The sequence below is a fragment of the Charadrius vociferus genome, unplaced genomic scaffold, assembly GCF_000708025.1.
Source record: "Charadrius vociferus isolate BGI_N301 unplaced genomic scaffold, ASM70802v2 scaffold192, whole genome shotgun sequence".
Taxonomy (NCBI): Eukaryota; Metazoa; Chordata; class Aves; order Charadriiformes; family Charadriidae; genus Charadrius; species Charadrius vociferus.
The window spans coordinates 1,618,274-1,624,182 of NW_009647437.1; the positions used below are offsets into that span (position 1 = coordinate 1,618,274).

The 5,909-nt window shown below is 41.6% G+C and overlaps 1 protein-coding gene across 1 annotated transcript in view; it reads left to right on the forward strand.

Annotated features, from left to right (window-relative positions):
- Positions 1-5,130: 5,130 nt before the first annotated feature.
- Positions 5,131-5,909, forward strand: part of CAMKMT (calmodulin-lysine N-methyltransferase) — a 219,095-nt gene continuing 218,316 nt past the window's right edge. The window contains exon 1 of the mRNA XM_009880642.1: positions 5,131-5,293. The gene's annotated coding sequence lies outside the window, so the exon portion shown is untranslated. The remainder of the gene's footprint in view (positions 5,294-5,909) is intronic.

The following is a 5,909-nucleotide window of genomic DNA, read 5'->3' on the forward strand; positions in this document are numbered from 1 at the left end:
GTTGGCAGCCTGCCAGCGCTGGAGGCTTGCGGGGTGCTGCCCGCACCCCTGACGGGAGGTGCGAGGACTAGTACGCCGGGGCTTGCAAAGGGACTTGCAGTCCTCCTCCTAGAAAAAAGTAATAGTAAAAATATATGCATATAAACACACACATAGGGCTCTTTTAAGTGTGCCGTCAGTAGAGCCCAAAAGCAGCCTGTGGTCTCGCGGAGAGCAGCGCTAAGGCGAGGAGGGCCGGCACCCCGTTGGCGCCCCGCAGCTTGCGGGCAACTAGCCCGGTGCTCTTAGGCCGCGGTGTGGCGCCTTCGGTCGGTGCTGCTGGCCGCTGGTTACCGTAGACTGCATCCCAGTTGCCGTCCTTTGCCTCCCGTGGGGAGCTGGGGCGAGGGAACCCGCTCCCCTGGCAGCCGGAGCAGCCCTTGCCTTCGGCGGCCCGGGCGGCGCCGGGGCCGGGCCTGAGGAGGGAGAAGCAGCAGGTGGTTACACCTGTGCTCCGACAGCAGCTCCGGCCTTCCCATACTGTTTTGAACCCCGTTTAGGAGCGGTGCGAGGTTGGAAAGGATTCCTCTGCAGAGGGAGTGTATGCTTAAAAAACCCTGGATCGGTTTCATTAGTTGTTGTTGTTATTGGAGGTGATGTTTGGGGCCTGAGCTTAAATGTTTAGTTTTGTGCAAATGGATGCCCAGAGCTGCCCGTGGCGAGCTCTCCCCGAGAGATGGTGTTCCCATGTCCGACGGCGGCAGATGGTGTGAAAGGGGCACCTGGTTGCCGTCGGCTAATGGAGCGGCAGGTGCAGGGAGGTTAATATTGACGTTTTCTTTGCGGGTGCTTTTGGTTTGCAGACTCCTCGGTCCTGTTCAACAGGACCAACTTCTGTTTTGTTATACTCTAGCAAAGGAAACGTCAGAGTTATTGATAGGAATATCAGGTTTGTCTTTGTAGGTTCCTGTTCCAGCAGACCATGCAAGCTGCGCTCTGCGGCTATACAACATGTTATTTCGTACTGCCTTTGGCATATCCCTGTCTCTTAAAATCATAATGAACTTTTCATAACCATCAAATGGTGGTATGAGGGGTGCATGTAGGTATTTGGGGTGAAAGCTTCCGTTTCTTCCTCAAACCACACGTATTTGTGACCTTTTCCTCTGCAGATTCCCGGGTTTTTTTCCATGTTCTTCAGCTTTTCTGTTGATTTTTGTATGGTACGATGAACAAGGATCAATTTAATCTTACTGGTACATCTGAAATAAAAATCAGCTCTGCACTCTTTACTACAGTGATGCTCAGATCTATCTATGGATTGGGAGAAAGTATCAACCTTCCTTTATATCCGTCTTTAAAGGAGCACTGTCAAAGTGTTCCTTACAGTGCTTTTAAAGACACTTTTCATACTGCTTATAATAACGCCTTACACGAAATCAGTTCTGTGGTGCATTTATATATTGAATTTGCTTCATTCAGTGCATACACAAATTGATTTGCTATGGTAAGGATGCTTGAGTGCGTGCTTGCTGATTTAATTAAGAAAAAAGCCCTTTTATCAGGTATCCTATGAAGCTAGCATAAAGAACCAGGGGTTTGCATAATTACCTATGTGTTCTTTATCAATAAAATGTTTTATGTATGTACTGAGTTTGAAGTTTGCAATATTTTTAAACTTAGCTTGTCAGAATCAAGGAAAATATTTTTTTTTTTGCTTTAAAGGAAAAAAAAAGGTAAGGTAAGTTTCACATGTAGTGTGCATTTTTAAATGACTGGAGTAAATTCTCTAAGGCTGTGTTTTGAGCTCTACCAGTCTGTGCAATTGATGGCATTATCCAGTCTGTAGTCTTTAGCAGGGAAGTTAGAGGAATAGGCATTGCTCCCTATATGGACACTTGCTCCCTATGGAAAGTTTAATGAAAATGTTCCTAAAATATGTAAGCTTTATATGTTGATCTTAGCTGTTACCTTCCTCTTGCTCTTCTCATAGAAGTTTTGTTCACCTGCTAATGTGCTTTAGCTTTCAGAATTGAAAAATAAAAGATAAAGTGAGGACAGGGAAGTGACACTTCCACTTCCCCTCAACAGAAAGGGAATCCTAAATCAATTTTTCTTCTCTTTCTGCTCCTCCTTTTGTGAAGGGTGCCTTCAAATCTTTTTCAACAGTTTTGTTAGTCTTGAGCTTGTAAATTGTTTACAGTTGGATAAAACAATTTGGTAAATAAACTATTTGTAAAAATAAATAATGCACAGTCCTACTGATGATATTTAGAGATGGTGTAGTTATAGATTATGCTGTAGCTGATTATGTAGAAACTTTCTTGAGTGTACAAAATACCATGTTCCAGTCAGCGCAGCAGAACTCAGTGGCGGTTTGTAGACCAACAGCTGTTGCTGAATTTGGCTTTTAATGTAACTATGTCATACACAATGAGGTACACAAAGAAATACAGGGAATTTCATATGACTGCCTTTCTCCATATGCTGTTTGTTTTTTAAGAGAGATCAAACATCTTTAGGTTTTATAGGGAGTTCTAAATATGGCCCTAATATTGTCATTAAATACTTAGGGCCCCGCAATTGACGTCTGTGGTAGTATTTTACTAGAATATTTCTAAAATAGGTGACAGTTTGCCGATGCTTTTTTTTAAAAAAAAATTCTTGTATGTTAATGAAGAAAGAATTGCCTTAGAATTCTGTATTGCTAGGTGAAGTTAGAGAGGAAAGAAAATGCAAGTCAGAGAGAGAAAACCGCAAGGAAAAAGTGTGAGCTTGCATCATTTGGGGATTTTTTGTTGCTGCTCTTGGTGGTTTTTTTCTTTTAAGGTACCTAATTGTTGGAAGAGAATCTTTTATTTAGGTAATATTTGTATGCATGACCCATGTACAAGTCCGATGCTTGTGTACACCTGTAAAGACCTTGTGCAGAAAACAGGGCCTTTCAGTACAAGAAGAAGCTGTCTGTTGTGTTTCCCGGCATGCCGCCCTTATATGAAGGTCTTGGTTCTGCTAGTTTTTTCATTTGGTTTTCCTGTTTTGCTGGTTTTGTGATTTCCTTCACATGTATATTTTCCCTGTGTGTTACAGAAGTAAAAGAAATAGCGCAGACAGCACAGAGCCGTTTTTAATACTTTGATGAAAATGCCTGTGCCTTTCCTATGCTGAGACTTGACGATGAAAACAGATCCAAGAGCAGTGTCTGCTGCATCAGACCTGCAAACACAATTGCTGTGCTCGCATGTGTAATATTTCCAAGTATTCTGCAAGATAATAGGTCATGGCACCAAATTGTAAGACTGTTGGGTGTATTTCCAGTTAAAGCATGGTCAACAAAGGTCGACGTTTATTTTTTTTGTATGCAATCCATATGCAAAGCTTCCATGTCAAGTTTCATAATTCTGGAGAGCTATTTCTCATTAGACTTCAGATTTAGCTCTGGTTGTCAAAAAACTAAATTGTGGTGCTCTCCTGCTCAATAGAACTATTCCTTGTAGCTCTGTTTATACTGATGAGTTTATTTTCTGCTCTGTGGGTTTTTTTGGTTTGTTTTTTTTTTTATCACTGTGGACTGCTTGTGCACCTTCATTTTGAAAATGCAATGGCAATTATTTATGTATTCTGTTCAATGTTAGGAGAAAGAAGTTAAACCCAGGACATCTCTCTTTGCCCACCACTGACCTAAAGAATAAGCCTTTTCATCTGGCAGGGAAATGCTGGTTGTCTTCTGTGCAATGATACAGCTCAAATGTGCTGGGTGCCGGGTTTTCCTGTATGGAGGAGTTGATAATTCAGTCCCCGATGACACAGAATCACAGAATGGTCAGGGTTGGAAGGAACCTCTGGAGATCATCTAGTCCAACCCCCCCACCAGAGCAGGGTCACCTACAGCAGGTTGCACAGGACAGCGTCCAGGGGGGTTTTGAATGTCTCCAGAGTGGGAGACTGCACAACCTCTCTGGGCAGCCTGTGCCAGTGCTCTGCTACCTTCAAAGTAAAGAAGTTCCTCCTTGTGTTAAGATGGAACTTCTATATTCAAGTTTGTGCCCGTTCCCTCTTGTCCTATCACTGGGCACCACTGAAAGAAGACTGTTCCCATCCCCCGGCACCCTCCCTTCAAGTATTTATAAGCATTAATAAGACCCCCCCTGAGTAGTCTTTTCTCTAGTCTAAAGAGACCCAAGTCCCTCAGCCTTTCCTCATAAGAGAGATGTTCCAATCCCCTAATCATCTTTGTAGCCCTTTGCTAGACCCTCTCCAGCAGTTCCCTGTCCTTCTTGAACCGGGGAGCCCAGAACTGGATGCAGTAGTCCAGAGGCGGCATACCCAGGGCTGAGGGGGAGCATGACCTCCCTCAACCTGCTGGCCGCACTCTTCCTGTTGAGTGCAGCAGACTATGCAGGACAGAGATATCCCATGTTTTCCCTTTCCTGAACAAGTGTTTTAATCATTTAGCTATTACACAAAATGCAAATGGCCACATTCTGCTTCTGCTGCTGCCTTGAATTCTTTAGTCTCTTAGAGCTGAACTTGGTGCTGGCAGTGTGTTTTGGGGATCATGTAGAGGTTGGCTAGTGCATCAGTCCCCTTATGGGGGCCCAGTAGGGGAATATGCAGTTGTGGCATCTGAAAGTCTGGGGCCTGGGATAGGTAGAAGTTTTGCAGCAGTTCTGCAAGTGTGCAGCAGTAGACTTCTAGGCTAGGAAGTAGTATACCTGGGAAACATATCACTCAGATTTTTTTAATCTACAGGGTCAGTGCATGGCACAGAAAGTTTCACAGTGGTGATGGGAGAATAGGGAAGAACCCAGTCTGCCTCTCTTATTCTGCTGTGGGTTCGCTGGAGCCGGAGTTAAAAAAGCAACTTTGTGTACTTCTGAATATAATACATTTGCTTTACAGTAATTGAGATATAATATACATATTGAGATGTAATACATTCATAACCCATTCTCTTGACCTCTACCATCAATACCACTGTTACTTTCTCAGGCTTGACATACCTGGACTAGTTATTCATAGCTGTTACCTAATAGCATAGTTATTATGGTTGATTCCAGACTTGCATCTTCAGTTAAATAAACCCATGTTTGTTCTTTTTTTTGAAAGTTTTATTCTTAATGTTTTATTTGTTCTTTATTTCAAAGGTTCTGAAGAAAAAGCACTTGAAAGATGTGCATCTCCAACAAGTGTCTGTAAGAAGGTTCGCATCATTCAATCTCTTTTCAGTAGAAGATCAGAATACAGAAGAGGAAACTGGGACCTGGGTTCAGTATAAAAGCATCTTTTATCCTGAGTATAGTGTGTCCTTAAGGTAACCGTCATTTAAGTTTTAAGTACTTCCTAAGATTTTGTACAGGCCTCAAATATAAAACTCATTAGTCATTCTTCCAGTATTTTGTATAACTAGGGCATAGTTTACAAATAAACTGTTAGATGTTATTTTTAGTTGTTTGTTACAGTAAGCAGCTTGTCTGATTTTATTTTTTTTCGTACATTTCACTGAAGTGGCAGAGCATGAATGAAAATACCAATGATTGTACCTATGCAAAAACAAGCATTTATTTTATATTTCTAATAGCTTTCTGTTTTGACATTCTTCAGATATAAATAGGATGTAAAAAAACTGAACACATTTACTTGTAATCTTAATAAAAAATTTAATGACATGATGTTATTCATGAAGTTCTAAAAGCTTTTTGGTAGTGATCTATATTTTATTCAATTTTCTTCTTAATAGTTCTTGTAAAACTCAATGGTAATTTGGAAGTCAATTTGCAAACTAAAAGAATAAAAAAATTCCTATTCCTATGGAAATGGTTTATGGCTAATGAAGAAATCTGTTTTATATTAGAGCAGGTAAAACAATGAAGATATCGGCATTTAAAAAAAAAGGCACACAAAACCAGAACCAACCCCTCCCCCCCCCC